This window comes from Macaca thibetana, chromosome 8 (genome assembly GCF_024542745.1).
Source record: "Macaca thibetana thibetana isolate TM-01 chromosome 8, ASM2454274v1, whole genome shotgun sequence".
NCBI lineage: Eukaryota > Metazoa > Chordata > Mammalia > Primates > Cercopithecidae > Macaca > Macaca thibetana.
The window spans coordinates 79,977,319-79,996,887 of record NC_065585.1 but is presented as its reverse complement, the minus strand read 5'-3'; the positions used below and the strand labels follow the sequence as shown (position 1 = coordinate 79,996,887).

Genomic DNA, 19,569 nt, shown 5'->3' with positions numbered 1-19,569 from the left:
CGCTCCCTGTATATCTTAGGGACCATCTATCAAAAATAAGGCTTGAGAAGAACAAATAAAATGCAATAAAAACTTGTTGAACTGATAACTATATAATATGAATGTGTCATCTCTGAATATGAAGGACCACTATATGAGGCTCATATTTTATTTTTTTTAGCAAGTTTACATATCTGTTTCCCAGTGGTTTAAACTGCATTTTTGGTTCAAATGTTTGCAAAGCTTCCCAACTGTCTTTGGGAAAGAGAGTGCTATAAATTAAAATGATTATTAATCTTACTAAATCTATTCCTTTTACTGGCATTTACTTAGGAGATCCGTGCCTCGTATAATGGATTGGCTTGGCAACTTACTTGACATACTAGTACATGAAATAAGAATTTGAAGGAGCTTGATACTGTTTTGGTTTGTTTTGTTTTTAAAGGAAAAAAAAAATCTCTATTAAACTGAGAAGCAAATTGACCAAAAAAAAAAAAAAGAGAAAAAGAAAAGGTTAAAAAGAGAACACTAAAACTTTATAATTGCCAAACCTGTCAATTTAAATCAAGGAGAGAATGATAATGATTGCATTTATAAATTAAAATTCTATTTATATTTCATCACGAGAACTACAAGTTTCCTCTAATTACTAAAATGTTCTCTATCCAAGACCAATAATGAGTATGAGTCCATGAAAATATGTTCGAATCCCAGAGAAAAACTGCTTTATAGGTTACAGAGTCTAAATTTCTTACCAGAGACAGACAGCATAACAGTAACACTGCTAAATAGATATTATACTTAAAATGGGTACCATTTTGTAGATATTAAGGTTATTTTCAACATAACAGATAATGAGAAACCTACTTTGCCAATATACAGTGCACAATGAATGATCAGAGAAAATAAGTTAAAGAAATGAACATATCAAATTTGCCCTTCTGACAGGAGATATTTGAAAGATTGATAATTCCAGAGCTGTTGATGGCATGGGGTAAACGTGAATCGTTATACACTATTAGCATCTTTCAGCTCTTAGGAAGAATTAAGTATATCGTACTGATACAAAATGATTTCTAAGTCATACTGTTGAGTGAAAAGGTACATTACAGAATAACTATATTCAATTTATGTAAATGCCTCCCCCTCCATGTATGTACAAAATACATGCAAAAATGAAGATATAAAAGGTTTCATATCAAACTACCAATAGAACTTGGGGCAGGGGTAGGGGCAGGAAAAAGGGTGCAAAATAAAAGGGCTTTTCACTTTTTACTCTTTATCAACTAAATTTTTTACAGCAAGAGACGCCCTCATGTTTCTTATATAATAATTATTTTAAAGAAAACATAGCTTTTAAAAAAACTTGTTGGATGAATTACCTCATTCACAATTTTGCAAAGAATTACGAAACAGGAACAGACATCATTTCATTAAACTTATGGTTTGCAAACTGTAGTCTAAGCCTTAGGCGTTTCTTGAGTTCTCCATAGGGAGGATATGAATGTTTTACATACACACATACACACACGCGCGTGCACACACACACACACACGCAACTCTCCCCAGCAACTCTGGAGGTTTCTTATGTAATCATTATTTTAAAGAAAACATAGCTTCGTAAAAACTTGGATGAATTATCTCATTAACAATTTTCCACAGAATTCCAAAGGGGAAACAGGTATCATTTCATTCCATAGAATTATGGTTTGCAAACTGTACTCTAAGCCTTATTCTAGGCTCTGGCTTCCAGATTTGCCTTTCTGTTTCACAAGTTAGAATTAAATGTAAGATTGTGTGTGAGCAGTGTTTCAGGACTTAAACATGCTTAAGGGCTATTCCAACTCCAATTTGTCCCTGCAAGGACAACACAATTGGCTTAATGCCACACCCTAGTGGCAGAACTCAGAGAACACTCTCTGTTGTCTGTGTTGTGCCGTGTTGCCCTGTACCACATGGCCTCTCTGTAACACTTGGATTCCATTCATTTCATATGCCTAGCCCCTACCTGAAAGTCAGACACAGCCAGCAGTAGAGCTAAAGCAAAGAGAACACCTCACTTTACACCAATGTTCCTATTCATTTCCTCTTACATGTTTACATTTATTTTTCAATACTATATATAGGTAAAATTATGTAGTCTTCTAGCTTCTTTAAGGATAATTTTTATAAAAATTTTACAATTTTTCTAAGTACACACAAAGAGAAAATATAAGTTTCTGCCATTTTCCTGGAAATAAAAGGGATTACCAAACTAATTAATAAAATGACATTTATTATAGTCAGTAAAATATAACACGAACTGAGTACAAAATAGCTTAAATGAGTCACCTCCCCTACCCAATTAAGAGCTGACCGACAAGATGCAAGAAGACCATAACTCAAAGGAGGCAGGAGCGTCACTCATTCTGCAGGTACCAAACTGCAGCAGCACATTCTCCCAAGAAAACAGCTCATTGTCATTGTCACCTGCAGAGACAAACTGAACCAAAGACAGACAGTTACAGGCCCCGAGAGGGCAAGGAGAAAGCCGCCCAACTGGGTTTTAGTTATTGTCACACAATGAAAAAGAACAGTGAAATAACAACCTGATACAGATGCCTGACCCTCCTCCTGTAGGTCTTTGCTTACCCCTTCCTTTCACAAGGCTCTTCTCTGCTCTGAATTCATAGTCTTTTTTTTTTTAAACCCTGGTGTTAGTATCACTTATTTTAGCTCTGAATAATATGTTGGCCAGTGTTGTGGCTTAATTATATCCTTGTGGATGATGTGTCTCCCCACCTGGATCATAAACACAAGGAGAGCAGGATCATAGCTTGTAAGGGTCTATGCAATAAGTGAAAAGGTGTGTTATTGAAAAACAATTATATTCAATTTATGTAAATGTCTTCCCCTCCATGTATACACAAAATAAATGCAAAAATGAGGATATGAAAGGTTTCATACCAAACTACCAATAGAACTTGGGGCAGGGGTGGGGGCAGAAAAAAGGGTGCAAGATAAAAGGGCTTTTCACTTTTTACTCTGCGTCAACTAAACTTTTTACATTAAGAGAAATCCTCATATTTCTTATGTAATCATTATTTTTTTAAAAACCCAGCTTTTTAAAAAACTTGTTGGATGAAGTACTTCATTCACGATTTTGTACTCCAAGGCAATGGAATGATACAGCTAATATATAATCAGTTACCTTTAATTAAAGGAGACAGCACTCAATAATAAGGGGTGGGCCTCATGTAATCAGCTGAAAGGCCTTAAAAGCAAAACCAAGTTCTTCTGAGAAAGTAGAAAATCTGACTTGAGGCTACAGCATCAACCCTTGCCTGAGAGTCCCTAGCCTGCCAGCCTGCCCCATGGATTTTGGACTTGACAGTTCCTGCAATCACACGGGCCAACCCTTTAACATACATTATGCACACATAAAATACAATATATGTGTGTATGGATACATTCACATACATACACACACGTATATATCTCCTACTGGTTCTGTTTCTCCAGAAAACCCAAATGATACAAGGAGCGGACAAGATGCAAGGTTCTCCTATGTTGGAACTTACATTTTTCTAGGGGAAAACAAAAAAATCACTTAAATACATCACTAGTCAAAAGTAGTATATGAGTGATAGGGCTATGTAGAAAATAAAACAAGATAAATATGATTGCACATGAGTGGTGAGCTACATTTAGACTGGGTGATCAGGGGAGGTGTCTCTGAAGCTGCGACATTTATGCCGAAATAAGAGCTGGCATTCTCATTACTTTTTTTGTTCCTTCCATAGATCTTGCAGAAAGTAATTTACATAATATGCACTCAATAAATTATTTTGAATAAATAATGAACAGATTAATGATATGATCTTGTAAAAGACTGGCCATTATATTTCAGGTAACTAAGAAACAAGCTGAGTTTAAGACCTTAATGAGCAGAAAGTGTTTCCTCTAAGCTGAAATTACACCAACCTGGAACTGGAGGCTCTTGTTTCTCACTTGATTAATGAATGGAGGTGACCGATTAAGGTGTTTAAGGTATGCAATTGCTTTTATCTGCACTCATTTGAAAGCAATATAGACATGACACAGTTGGTAGACAAAGTCCAAAGCAGAACAAATATCCCTCTCTGACCCCATTATTCCCCTTCTTAACTCCCTCTCCTCCTTCAGAGCAAAAACATACCCCTACTCTAAACCTAACAGACTTGATGGGTTATTCATGAGAAACAAAAGATCCTATATTTCATCTTTCTTACCTATGATCTTCCTATCTGATGTGTGTGTGTTTTTATGAGGGGCAGAGGAAAAAATGTGGAGAAAAAGTTGGGATTCCTCCAAACCTGAACCTAAGAGATGTCCTTATCATCCAAGAGCTGTGACTCCTATCAGTAAAGGGATATTTGGGCAAGTAACCACTTCAGATGGTGCGGCAAGACACGGGTGTGACTCTCAAGGAATGTCGACTTACAGTTTATGTTTCTTGGCCCAGATAAGCTGACTTCTGAGAGTGAATGTAATGCGTATGTTAATAGCTAAAGACCAAGTGTGGGTGAAAGGCAAGGCGATCATCAAAGAGTGAGCCCCTTTGGTTTGTTCTTTTCCAGGATTTCTTGGATTGCAGATTTTCAAGTGGTAAGAAAGAACTGATGTCTAATCCTGCTTTAAAATATTTACTCTGTGCAGTTGAGTTCTGTGAATGTCAAGTAGGAACAGAGTAGTCATGTTCAAAGGCAAGGGAGAAAAAAAACAAATGAGGTACAATGAGAGCGTTACAACATTGACTTCAGAAGCTGTACATAAGAAAGACAAACTCAGAATGGTTTTTAGCTGCATCCCAAGAGGAATCATTCTGGGTCTCTGCAGCTCAATTTCTAGATGATCAGACAAAATAAGCCCATGTGAGGTCATTCCATAACAGGGTGCTTGGAATGATGGACTACAGGCAGGGGAAGGTGCTGGCTTCATTAAAGGTTTCAAAAGTATTTCTGGTCAAGTTAAGTCTTAAAACAATGATTCTACCCATTGGGAGGGATTAACTGAGTGAGTTAGGACTGTGCTCTTGGTTGTGCTGCTGACTGTCACTCTGAGACCTCTTCCCTTCCTGTCTTGAGCTGTGATGCAGAGAGCATGTGCAGAGGTTGCTGCTTTGAACCAGAATGTACTCTGCACAATTTTCAAGCAGATTCTCATAGGCAGTAGAGGTTGACCAGAATAGGGAGTGTGTGGAGAGATAAGAGGCGGTGCTAAAGAGTTAATTACGGTCTTTGCTCTGAGAAACACAATGCTTTGCCCAATAGGCTTGAAAAGGATTTTCATAGCAATAGAGCCGTATGTCAGGATGGAAGGCTTGAGACTTTTTTCAGCAAAGAGGAAAGGAGAAGTAAAGACCATGTTAAGTCAAGCAGAGATAATGACACTCATCTAGAGTCCCGAATCATAGAATTTTAGAATTAAAATGGGCAACAGAGATAACTTAGCTCTTCACCTTCATTACTTCAGTGAAGAGCTTGAGACCCAAGAAGAAGGACATTTCATCTGAAGAAGGCCCACCTTTCATCCACCATGAACAGGTACTTCTATTGTGCAACTGGAGGCTACTCAAGTCTGTCATCAGTTCTTGATAGAAGACCATTCTATAGAGCTTGCCCAATGCCCAATTTTTCAGTGATATTATGTCAATAAACTATTTATAACTGAAACCCTTGCTTTTCGCATTGCACATGTCAGACTACAGTGGTCCCAGCTATTCACACTGATCTGAACTATGTATATAATTATTATGCCAGTGGTAGTCACCACCATTTATTTAGGGGTGCCAACATGCTAAGAACTGTGGTAGGGAATTACAGGCAGTAGCCCAGGGAAAGACATTAGGCCGTATATCAGTAGGCTTCCCCTGTGAACCCAACACTCCCAATGATCTACTATGTGCAGAACATTCTATGCAATGCTACACATCTCCTCTCTGCCCCAGATACACACACACACCATAAAGGCACAAGCTACATACCTTGTCTCCCTCCTTGCTCTAGTCTTGTGGAGTTTCTCCATCTTTTGTGGGTGCTGGTAACCCAGAAAAATTTTATGAGGGCTGTGTCCTGTTGTTATTTTCCCTCACCTTGTTTTGAGATAAATTGGCTTGGACAATCCTGTTCTGCATAATGTATACTCCGATTTTTTCTAATCCTAAACCTTGATCAAATTCCCCTTGGCCTTCAGCTCTGTTCAGGAGTTGGAATGCTTTTGCCATGTCCCTGTTTGAACTTGATTTCAGATGGCTTCTCATTGTCTTCAACCTTTTTGGTTCCTTCCCCATTAACGACTTTCCACTGTGAACAAGATAATAGGTTTCAGCCTGTAGCTTACGCGCCCCTGCTCTGGACTTGGTCCTCCCTTCTTTTTGTGTGGCTGCTACATTAACACTATAGCCATGTCCTGGGAGCAAATCTTAACAATACATGTTTGAATTTGTGCAATTCTTCCCATTGTAAGTTGGATGTGGGAGCCAAGGAGGAATACATAACTCAAACTAACCAGTATTTTGAACAGAATTATGACCTGCAGGTAATTCGTGATTCTATTAATTGTTTGTTCTTTCCTGCTCTGAGTAAGATATTAGCCACCATTGAGTCCTTAACCATAATAAATGGGCAGACAAGGTGACAGTAGAAACAGGTCCTTGATTAAAAATCTATGCCCTGCAAACCTGCAAATTAGATAATCAGAGTAGATGGAATAGAGTTTCTCAGCAAATGTAACCATTGCTGCGGACTTTTCAGAAAATAAACAGCCACAGGTTTAAAGGATGAAAGATGAATGATGACTGGAAAAGGAAAAAAAATATGCTTTAAAATGATTATATCTGATATCCACCTAAATCTTCAAAAACAGCATAAAATATCTGGTCTTGAAGAATGCCCAGCAGCCGGTTCATATGCCTTTTTTCACCCCTTCCCTCCACTTGGCCCTCTGAAACTGAGAAAGGTTTTAGTACCTTGTTGACAGAGCCCAGAAGTGAATGATCGACACTAATGGGATTTTTAATCTTCAACCTAATTAACTTTGTTAAAATTAAGGCTTACTAGGAAGAATCAGCACAAAGAAATTAATTAAAGCAATGGAATTTTTGCTGGATTTAACAGCTGAGTACCGACTGTATCTACAATGCACACAGAGACAGATACTTCCGATCCATTGCCATTTTTCTTTTGTTGCTTTGGTGTTTCCATTTTTGAGAATGCCTGTGTTCCCAAACCTGAAGATGCACAGCTTTGTCACTGGCACAGAGACCACACTTGACTGTAGAAAGGGATTTCCTTGTCTGTCAATGCCACCATACCCTTGACCTTGTTGGATGTGATTTGCCTTACACCTAGCAAGTTACCTGGCTATGGCAATTTGATACATATTTGTTGAAAGAATAAATGTGTGAATGAGTAAATAATGATAACTTTAAATACTTGATGGTAAAAAGGGGTAGCATTGATGCTTTGCTTGTTTTTTTCACCTTGTGGTTATTACATGATAAAAGGCGAAGACAAAAAGAATGGGACATTTTCTTTCTTGCAGAAACTAAGCAAGTTGATCTTTACAATACCCCGTAGTGTACAGGAGAGTCTTTCAGGGGTACCTAGCTCTAGGCACATCTGCTACCAATGAAAATTCATGTAGATACCTAAAGTATTTTTAATAATTAAAAAAAAAAAACCTTTGTTTTGGATCATAGAGAATGGAGCATTTCAGATGACTCATTTTTGTATAGCTGTAACTATCACAAAATATCCTGAATAGCAATATTTGTAAATTTTATCACAAATTTTCTTGACTCAAAGTTATTGCACAATGATCACAATTTAAAGATTTTTTTAATGACTGGGGTGCACCACCATGAATAGCAACTATTAAATGATATGCTGTAAAACAATGATACTTTCAGTCCACTGAGTTTCACAGGGTTGTAAGTTAGAACATTTTTCTTACATTTCTTTACATGAACATGGTGTTCTTCATGGAAGTTAAATTTGGAGAACCAGTTATACACTTGGCCCTCCTGATATACCTAGGCTCAGTTACCTGCATTCATTTCAAGAATAAGTTCTTAACTGTGCAAAAAGGTGTAAACTCACTTTAAATGTAATTCATTCCTCCTAACCTAGTCCTTCTACTAGTTCCTTCATTTCAACAGTAGATTCTAAATAAGTATGCTAGCACAGTGATTGTAACAGTAAGGAAAACTTGTGTTATAATCCCCTTATTCTTTATAACACCCTGGAATTTTTATTTATATTTAAAATTTTTAAATAATAAAACAATGAAAACTGCACGATGTGCTATTTTTGTTTGGTAAATACAAATTTCAGTTCATGCATTATTTTATGTATTATTTTATTATTAATTATTATTATTATTTAGTATTTTACTATTATTATTTTACCGATTTTGAGTAATAGCTATACAATTGAAATTTCTTCTTTATTAATTTTAAAAACCAAAATATTAAGAAAATACATATTACTAATTATTACTTAACTGTCACTAAATGATTCTGTCATATAGAAGAAGTATTAAAAATCCACTCTGGGGGGTCAAGTACACCAGGTACAACACTGAAACAAAGGTGGTTGAAATGTGGAATCTGACAGCAAGAAGTGGTAGCGTGGCTGTTCCTTAGAGGATGCACTTGAAATTCCAGGTTTGATCTCAGGGTTGCCTACAATAGCATATACCTAGGTCCTGAATAGGGGTTCATACATTTTTCCTGCTGAGATTCACAAAAACCAACTTTTGTACATAGCTCCAAGGCCAGCTCTTAGAGGTCTATGATACTCTGCACTCTTCTACATCCTAGGACCATATACCTCCAGGGGGGTCTCTGATCAAAACCACTCATCACAAACTCAGAGCTCCTTGAAGGCAGGGCCTGTGTGTTTCATCTCTCAACTCCCCAGTCCTGACAGAGTGCATGGAACAGCAGAAGTGTTCTAAGCATCGACAGAATAAACAAACAAATGAATAGATTTCAAACAAAACAAAAGTCTTTTAGTATGCCAACCCATATCTGACTTAATATTTATCCAATTAACCTATTGCTTATCTTCAGTTTTATGTGAATTATTTTCTCAACCATTCATTAATATTTATGGGGTACCTACTCTAGAGTGGCACTATTTTAGGCACTGAGAATATAATTATTGAATTGGACAAAGTGCTTTAATCTCATGAGTAAAGTGCTTCCTGATGACTAGAAAAAACAATGTACCATCTTATGCATTAGCACACCCATGTGCACCTGCCTGTACTTGCTAAAACAACCTTGCCAACCATTTAGGACATATGGACTAAATGGAATTAACCTTTGAATCACATTGAATGACCTGGGTTTTATACACTGTGAGGCCATCTAATGCAAAACCTCTGAAGAACCCCTTCAGATACTTAGGGTTGAATTGAAATTTTGTCCTATTAATTATACAGGACAGTGACATTGGGTCTGGACTCACTTGTATACTCTAATTAAATTTACCACCTGGCACATAGTAGACCCTCAATAAATATTTATTAAATGAATTAATCATATAATACTCATAATGGCTCATTTGTGATATATTAATAATATATAAAATTCTCAGTAATATATTCTCTATTGCAACTTGATTTCCCCTACACTGTTAATTCAGTATTAAATGGTCATTTGCTCCCGTTTTCTTTGACTAGTTCACGGTATTAAAACACTGCTTTCTTCCCCCAAGCTTTCAATTTAAATATGCTAGCAGAAATTCCTATTAATTCCATTCCAAGTATTTGCACAAAACTGATCCACCATAGCCGTCTGCTAATGATGCATCTGTCATTTTATTGACACCCCTAAACAGCTTTATTCTCTTTTCTAATTAAGAGACAAAACTGGTATTGTCAGCTGATGAACCGACATTTGGGGGCTTTTGTTCTAATGTAAAAGGCAACACATTATGATGCTAAAACAAAAACTCAGGAATGTTAACAGAAAAGCCCACTAGACAAAATATATTTACACGTACAATTTGAATTAAGCTTGTTATAAGCCTAATAGTCATACAATATTTTGAGTTACAGGGAAAAAATATACACTGTGGCAAAATATATTCAAAACAAAAAGTGGCGGTTCCTACCCTAACTGGCCATTAAAATTCAGAACAAAGCATTCTCATGTGCTTACCAGACAATCAAAAATCATACAGAAAAAAACCCTAAACCTTTTAAAGCCAACCAAAATGATGTGCTGGGATATAAGTTATCATTATAGAGGTACTAGTAACATTTAAATAACAGCTAATAAGAGCTAAAAGTTCTTGTAGAAAAAAAAAAACAGAAATGAGATAAACGGCACATATTTAGGAGCCAAAAAAAAAAAAAAAAGAAAGAAAGAAAGCAACGATTTCCTGGTGATTATATTAGCTAATTTCCAGAGAAATGACAATTACATACAAGTACAGGACTAACAGCTTACCAGAACGTTCTCAAGCAACTGAGGAGGACAGGCTATAAAAGCTCTATCGCCATCACATTAAAAATCTAATCTAAAATCATTGCATGTCAGAAAATTAAGGATTCATCAAAATATCCCCAAAGGTAACGTGATGGAAGGAATGCATAAGAAGGAACCACGCTCCTTGATTTTTTTTTTTTTTTTTTTTTTTTTTACATAGAAATGTATCTTAAGATCTATGTTTTAAAATAAACTAAATATAAAATCTGGTCTGTTAAATGAGATCATTGCCATGTAGTTAGTGTACTTTCTGGCACATAATAAGTGTTTGACAACATTAGGTGTTCTTATTGTTGTTATTATTACTGAGATGTCAGATTCAGCTCATTGCTGTTCACAGTTCCCTCTCAAGGCTTAAAGGAACCCAAGAAAGATTTCTTGCGGTTAAGCCATGATTCCAGCGAATGCTGTTTCTACCTGTCTTTCTGGAGACTCCGGTTTGATTCTCTAGTTGCAAACTCTTGCCTTATACTTAAATTCTCCTGCTCTGCCTAAATGCTTAGAGCTGTCCTAAGCTCTGACCTGTATGTCTTGCTTTTATTGTCTGTTTCATCCCAACTTGTCTTCTGTATCACTCTCAGTATAGGGACTATGGGTGAAACCTACCACGCATGTAGCCTATAGTCAATGCTCAAATTCCTACTTGTTGAGAAGGAGAGCCTGGGTATGTTATAAAAGTGGGTATCATTTCATCAGGCCTGCTGTCTGCATACACCAAGGTTGAGAGTCTACTGATTGCCTTGCCGGGAGTCCCTAAAAGAGTTAGATATTGATCCATACCTAGAGAGGCATATAGGGTTCTTGTGATCAATAGCCTAGCTGGGTTTATTTAGCATCAATTCTTTAATCCTAGAAAAATCATTGAAACAAAAGAAGACACCTATACTGATTTAAAAAAACCTACGGTGACAACAAAATCAACTTACTAGTTACAAATAAAATGCTGGCTTATCTGTCATTTCCCAGGATATTCTGAACAAGCAAAGAGGTGGGATATATGTGGTGATATTCAGAGCAAAGCAAAACAGAGTCTACAGTCAGTATTTGGTAATATACTGCTGCTAGGGATGCTCCTTCTCTGCTGGTCACATACTGCTGCTGCTGGGGATGACCCTTCTATCTATAGAGAAATAAAGAGGAAAACGCTGCTTTGAGGTAGAGAATATCCAGTGAGAACCATGCCTGTAGGCAAATGTAGCTGATGTTTCAGATGGGATCCTATCCACATGGGATGAGAACTGCACAGGCCCTTCTTATCCCAAGAAATTGGAACTCTTGTGGAATTTGACGGAATTGCTTTTGTTTAATAGCAATGCTGTGTGTGTGTGTGTGCGTGCGTGCGTGTGTGTATGCGTGTGTGTGGGGAGAGAGAGAGAAGCAAATAAATTGTGGTGCCAAATTCTGAAAAGCAAGACAGCGTAATGGCAACTGGGCTTAAGAATATATTTGATTGCATATATGTTGCATATATATGACAGTCCTTGTATGGTTTGAGTTTCTAGCGGGCAGGAAAGGTAGAGTTGGCGATTCATAACCCTGTGAAACTTTCATAATCATTTTGTTAAAATCCCACTTCATCAAGATGGTCAGACAGCATGTTAGCTTGATAGTCAAACTATTTTTCTACATTTCATATATTCATTCACTCATTCAATAGCTTGGAGAATAAAGAGCTGACCAAACACAGTGTCTACTTTGAGACTTCCCTATATAACTTATTTGTAGAAATCAATGGACAGGGATTTCTATCATCACTACTTTATATGCCAGTGACAGGGGCTTATAGAGAAAAACAGGGAAGGAAAGTTCTTTGTCAGATTTGTGCTGTGTAGATAGATAGAAATAATCTTCAAAAACATGTTCTTCCCTTTGAAAATATTTTTTATTGCTCTAAGTTAAATATGATTCTTTAAAAAAGAAATTGGGCAAAAGGCTCAAGCCAGTAAATCCTATCAGAGACAGTTCCATATTTTTTAAACAAATTATTATATGTTTTCCAACATTTTTTTCTTGCTTTCTAACTTCCATTTTTATTTCTGAAAGTTTTACATGAAAGGGAACAGAAAAACCTTTCCCCTTGAATTTATCCCCATTATAGCAGATTTTATTCTCATTAGGAAAACCAACCTATCTTTTCCTAACCCTCCTGTGACTGCTTTTAAACTGCTTTATTGAAATATGATTGACATATAAATATCCGTATATATTTAATGTATAGAACTTGGAGTGTTTGAAGATAAGTATCTACTTTCGAAACCATCATAACAACTAATGCAATAAATTTATCCAGTATCTCCAAAAGTTTCCTTCTGCCTCCTTTTGTCGCTTGCTTTGTTTTCTGTTGTTTTCCTTTTCTGGTAAAAGCACTTAACATAAAACTTATCCTCTTAGCAAAATTATAAATATATGATAGAGTATTGTTAACCACAGGCCCTATGTTGCAGGGTAGATCTTCAAAACTTACCGTGCATAACTGAAACTTTGTACCCTTTGATCAAAATCTCCCCATTTCCCCCTCCCTCTATTCCCTGAAAATAGCCCTTATACTCTGCTTCTATGAGTCTGACTACTGTAGATTCTACATATAAGTAAGATCACGTGATATTTTTTCTTTCTTTGTCTGTCTTATTTTATTCTGTTTTTTCCTCCTGTGACTTTCTCCTTTAAACTTCTTTCATCGCACCTTCATTCTTCTCTCCAGTGTTGCACATGCTTATTTGAGTCTATCAAATCTTATTTGAGTCTAACAAGCCTTCCTTTCAAAGACACTCTCACATTCCTAATATGTTCCTAATATATTCCTAACATGTTCCTATATCATCCAGTTGATGAGCTCCACCAATCCCTCATCCTCTCACTGGAGGAAAACGCAACAGTCCCTACCCAAACCAGGTCTGTGCCTGAAGAACAGCAGTCCCAAATTTCTACTTGATTTAGACGAAAAACATGAAATCAGACCTTCTGTTTCCTGTGGCACTGAGGCATTGTTTCATTTAGAAAATAAAAGTGTCTACAACTTAAAAGAATTCACAAAAAAACCACTCCCTGGGCCCTTCAAAAATTAAACACAGAAAATAAAGGTGGTGACAGTTGCCAATGACACAAATTTCAGATACTTGAGGCAGAAATGTGGTTTCAATGAAGCACATCAGAGGGCAATAAAAGGATTCAGCTGATCCTGATGGGATTATATGCTTTCACTTCTTCTAGCTTTTAAAATTAAAATTAAAATTTGAAACAATATTTAACAATGTTATGTTACATTTGTGAGAAAGTAAGGTTTTCCTTAGCATCTTTCCATATCCGTTTTCCATGGAAACTCTGGGCCCAGTGAGCTCACGCCATCTTCACTTCAAGTACGCTGCACCAAATACCACCCAGGTCCACTCTATCTGTAAATGCTTCTTTCCAAAATTACTTTCCTTGTTTACTCATACGTTGCTCAACATCCACTCCACCTGCCTCTCACCAGAATTTTCAATTTTCTCACTGGAAATTATTTCAAACATTTAGAGAACAGCAATGTGATTGGTTCAATCTGTGTCTTAAGTACAAGTTTTAAAATGTTTGTGGATGTAAATGAATAGACAATAAAACAGAAATAAAAGCATTTCTAATTATCTATGAAAAGATAATTAGATCTTTCTCCCCGCTTTTGCACATTATTTTTTGGTGGAAAATAGGATCAGAGTGTCAACACTACTTCACATTCTCTGGGCCTGTTTCTTTGCTCAGCCAGTTAATCATTCCCCAGTCGTCACGAAGTGTTTCTTCCACTAACCGTTCACTATAAGTAGTGGTGGGGGAAGGAAGCTGAAAAGACAGGTTTGTTCCTTTTGCAGCAGCCAGCAAAGGATCGCTATGATGGCCCCTACAGAACTTCACCTCCTGATATTCACACCCTGTGCAGTTTTCTTCCGCGTTGAACCAGGATGGATTTGTGTGACAACTATTGTAAGGCAGAAGTGATGCTATGTCACTTCCAAGGTTAGGTTATAAAAAATTGTGGTTTCAGTATTGGAGTCTTTCTCTCAGATCACTTGCTCTGATGAAGCAAGCTATTATGTTGAGAAGAGCCCTGTAAAAAAGTCTGCATAGTGAGCAGCACGTCTCTGGCCCATGACCAGCAAGGAACTGAGGCCTGCTAGCAATCATGTGTGTGAGCTTGGAAGCAGATTCTTCAGCCCAAGTTGAGTCCTGAGATGGCTGCAGCCCAGCCAACATTGTGATTGCAACCTCATGAGAAACCACTCAGAACCACCCAGCTCAGCCTTTCCCAGATTCTCGGACCTCGGAAACCATGAGATAATAAATGTTTGTTGTTTCAAGATGCTAAATTCGGGGGGCAATTTGTTACACAGCAATAGATAGCTAATACACATTTGGCATGGATGGTACAGGATATAAATATGGTGCACTGAGCTGTAGCCAATGTAGAAGCATAACTGAGCAAGTTGTCAAGGTATTAAGAGAAAAACCCAGTAGATTTCTTATTGGAGTGGCAGGGGAAAGCTTTTCATGAAAGGTAACATCTGAGCTGTGATTTTATAGATGGGCAAACGTTCATTAGAAAATGAGAGGAGGAAATGATAGGCCAGACAGATGGGATGGCAGTAGTGAATGCACAGCTATGCAAACTGATAACTAGAAATGAGGAAGTAGCTCAACACTGCCAGAGTAATAGGGTGCAGTTTGGCTGGGATGGGAGTCGTGGATTGTGAAAGACGAAGCTGGAAAGAGGTGGGATGAAGCCAGGTTGTGAAGCATGTGGAACACAAGGCTGAGCAGCTAAGACTCATCCTACAGACAAAAGTGAGCAAGTGTGCATTTTTTAAAGTAGGAAAGTGCCTAACCAAAAGGCACTAACCTTTTTTTACTGCAAGGGATACAGAGGAATAGAGATGCCCATTTCTGATCAGATATTTCCTCCATTCCTCATTTCAACCACTGACAGTCTCCTGGGACTTAGGTCTGAGACAAGCTTATTCCTCGGTGACCTCTCTTCAAACACTCTTTCTATGTGGCTTCCTTATTTGGCTTCTACATCATTGGTTGATGCTTCTCAGTTCCCCTTTCTGTGTTCCCCACCTTTCCAATATCTCTGAACACTGAAAAGCCTCGGAGCTCAGTTTTCAAACATCTGCTCCTCTCTGCACTTGCTCTAGAGCGTGGTGTCCAGGCTAGTTGCAACAGCGCTTGATACGATGGTATACTGGAGACATGTCAGCTCAAATCTACAGCCTGGCGCTCTCCTCTGAAATCCAGACTCTAATCCCGCTGCCTATCCATCATCTCCACTTGGAGGTTTATTAACATCTTAAATTTCACCTATCCAAAATGAATGCTTAATTTTTCTATCAAGAATGCTTCTCCTTCAGTGTTCCACAACTCAACAAATGGCAGGCCACTACACCCAGTAGCTCAGGCCAAAAAACTTGATTGAATCTTGACTTCTTTCTCTCACAACCCACATATAACATCAGCAAATCACTTTGTTCTACCTTCAAAATATTTTCCAAATCCAAGTAGTGTTTCCTCTCCATCCTGATCACCATTATCCCTTTGCTGCATGATCACAGCAGCCTTTCTCTGGTCTAACGCTTCTCCCCCATTAACAGTGTATTCTTTACAATAGCTAAGACTTGGAAGCAACCTGAGTGCCCATAAATAGATGAATGGATATAGAATATGGGGTACATATACACAGTGGAATATATCTAGCCATTAAAAAGAATGAGATCCTGTCATTTGCAACAACATGGATGGAACTGGAGGACATTATGTTAAGTGAAATAAGCCAGGCACAGAAAGATAAACTTCACATGTTCTTACTTATTTGTGGGATCTAAAAATCAGAATAATTGAACTCCTGGGCACAGACAGTAGAGAGATGGTTACTAGAGGCTGGAAAGGTAATGTGGGTTGTGGGGAAGGATGGTTAATGGGTACAAAAAAATAGAAAGAATGCATAAGACCTACTATTTGATAGCACAATAGGGATACTATAGTCAGTAATAACTTAATTGTATATTTTTAAATGACTTAAAAGAGTGTAATCGGATGGTTTGTAACTCAAAGGACAAAAACTTAAAGTGATGCTTGAGGAGACGGACAGCCCATTCTCCATGATGTGCTTATTAAATATTGCACATCTGCATCAAAGCATCCTGTGTACCCCATAAATATACACACCCACTATGTACCCACAAAAATAAAAATAAACTGTGTATTCTCCAGATTGATGTTCCAGTGAGCCTTTAAAAATACTTTTTTTCCCTGTTCCTACACCTTGCCAGTCACGCTGTAACCTTGGGGCATTTTGCACCCGCAAGTTCCTGGGTCTGGAATATTGTTCTTCTAGACACCCTCATGGCTCAGTTTATTCCTGTTGCTGTTCGAATGGCACCTATTTAGAAAAGCGTCTCCTGACTCCCTGTCTGCATGCTCCTTTCACCACCCCATCACACTCTCTCCCTTACCTTCATTCCTTTTCTTTATATCACCTCACAGATAACTGGTCTTTTTGCTTACAGGGTATGATCTGTCTCATCCATTAGAAGGTAAACCCCACGAGGGCACAGGTTCTGACCAGGAAAGTGGGTCAGGGTAGGCATTCAGCAAATAATTGTTAAATCAATGCATGGTTGGGTTTATACACTCCTCATCCCAAATACTGTGTATGAGTGAGACAACATAGCATAAGAGGGGCAGCAGAGTGTGGTAGTATAAATCAGGTGGTCCTGAACCATACTGCCGCACTAGCTGTGTGGTGCTGAGCAAGTTCTTTCATGTCTTTTTGCCTCAGCTTCTTCATCTATAAACTAAGGACGATAACAATATCAACTATTGGTTGTTACCAGAATTAAATTAATTGATATTTTTAAAGTGCTTACAACAATGCCTAGAATGCCAAGTATATGATAAACCCTGTATCAGGCTGTGTTAAAATAATTAAATAAGTTAATAGATTTGCTAAGCAGCAGAATAATGCTAAAGTATAATTTATTTATATAACTCTACACTAAATATATTTATTTAAAAAAATGTATAAGGTCACAATCAGCATGTCAATATTTCTTCCCAGTTCAAAGATGATGTCACTCAAATGTGCCTACAAATGGCACCTTCCCAAGCAATTGCCAGCAGGCGCTCAACAAATGTTCGGTGACAGATCCAATTAATGTCTGCCTTCATTTTTCTCTTCTATATAATATAGAAATGCACAATATCAAATGAAATTACTCCTAGACATCTCTCCAAAGAAGATATACAAAACAGACACATGAAAAGGCACTCGACACCATTAGTCATTTGGGAAAGGCAATGCAAAACCACAATGAGACACCACTTCACATCCACTAGGATGGCTCTTATCAATAACCCAGAAAATGACAAGTTTTCATAAGGATATGGAGAAATCAGAGCCTTCACACACTGAATGTAAAATGGAGCAGGCACTGTGTAAAACAGTCTGCCAGATTCTCAGAAAGTTAAACACAATAATACCAAATGACCCAGCAATTTCACTACTAGGCATATACCCAAGAGAAAAGAAATTACAGGTCCGTCCATTCAAAAACTTGCACACAAATGTTAATATCAACATTATGCATAGTATGTAAATGTGGAAGGAATCAAAATGTACATAAACTGATGAATGGATAAAGAAGATGTGGTATATCTACACAATAGAATATTATTCAGTCATAAAAAGGAAAGAGCTATTAACTAATGTGACAACTTGAAAACATTATGCTAAATGAAGAGTCAGTTACAAAAGACCACACATTGTATCATTCCATTTATACGAAATGTCCAGAATAGGCAAATTCGTGGAGAAAGAAAGTAAATTAGTGGTAACCTAGGGATGAGGGGAGGAAGGAATGAGGAGTGGCTGCCAACAGGGTTTCTTTCTGGGGTGATGAAAACGTTCTAAACTTAGATAGTAGTGACGGTTTCACAGCTTTGTAAATATACAAAAAAAAATTGATGAATTGTACACTTGGAAATAGTGAATTTTACCATGTGTGAATTACATCTCAATTAAGAAAAATTTAAAATGCCCCAAACAAAACAAAGCAAAACAAAATGTGGTAACATCTAAAGTATGTAGCACATAACAGGTGCTCAAGAAACACAAATTTTTCTCTTAAAATTATGTAAGCCTCAAAAATATACAATAAAACTTACTTTAAAAATTACTCCTTGGATAATTCAGAGTTTCTCCAAGTATTTTTCAAGTATGTGTTATTCCATATAGCTGGGAAAACAGCTCCACCTGCTTTTAATAGTGTGAAAAGTGTAATAATAAAAGCCCCGCTCGTTACTTGTAGGTCTTTTCTCTAGATACTATATTTCTCACCCTTCAGTGAATCTACCTAAGGTTGTCTGCAAGATTCTCTTCATTATGAGGCAGTGGATAACTAAACTTGGTAGCTCTTCCCAGCCATCTCCTGGGTTTGTAGAGTTCTCTCATTCTAGAGCATAATACATACAAATACATTTAGTACCAAAAAAATCCTCAACCATTGCTCCCTCTGCTTTCATCCCTAAACATATGTTTCAGCATAAAACACATTCTTGGACTCAGTGAGAGTACTGGTGATAATACAGACGTCTGCACATAAAACCTGATATTCAGGCTCGGTCACTGGATCTGCGAAGGTCCTGCAGCAATGCCCATGAGCCCACTTCTACTCTTCGGTCTCCATCTTCTCTCTGAGTAAAGCTTTAGAGACTTGGGTGGTGGCCATAGTGACTACAGTTAATATATAAAAACCTTTTAAAACTAGCTTTTGAAGTTTTTTCATTTCAACTTCCTTCCTTCCTTCCTTCCTTCCTTCCTTCCTTCCTTCCTTCCTTCCTTCCTTCCTTCCTTCCTTCCTTCTTCTTCCTTCCTCCTTCTTTCCTTCTTTCTCCCTCCCTCCTTCCCTTCTTTTCTTTATTCACTTATTTATTTAGCAATAAACATTTATTTAATATAGACTACATGCCAGGTAAAACACTAGAAGCTGAAGATACACTGAATGGAAAAAGCAATGCCTACAAGGAGGTAATGCTTTGCTTTAAAA

The 19,569-nt window shown here is 37.4% G+C and overlaps 1 protein-coding gene across 2 annotated transcripts in view; it reads right to left on the bottom strand.

Moving 5' to 3' along the window:
- LOC126961713 (cytochrome P450 7B1) overlaps window positions 1-19,569 on the bottom strand; it is a 206,887-nt gene that overhangs the window by 79,943 nt on the left and 107,375 nt on the right. The gene's annotated exons all lie outside the window — the stretch shown is intronic.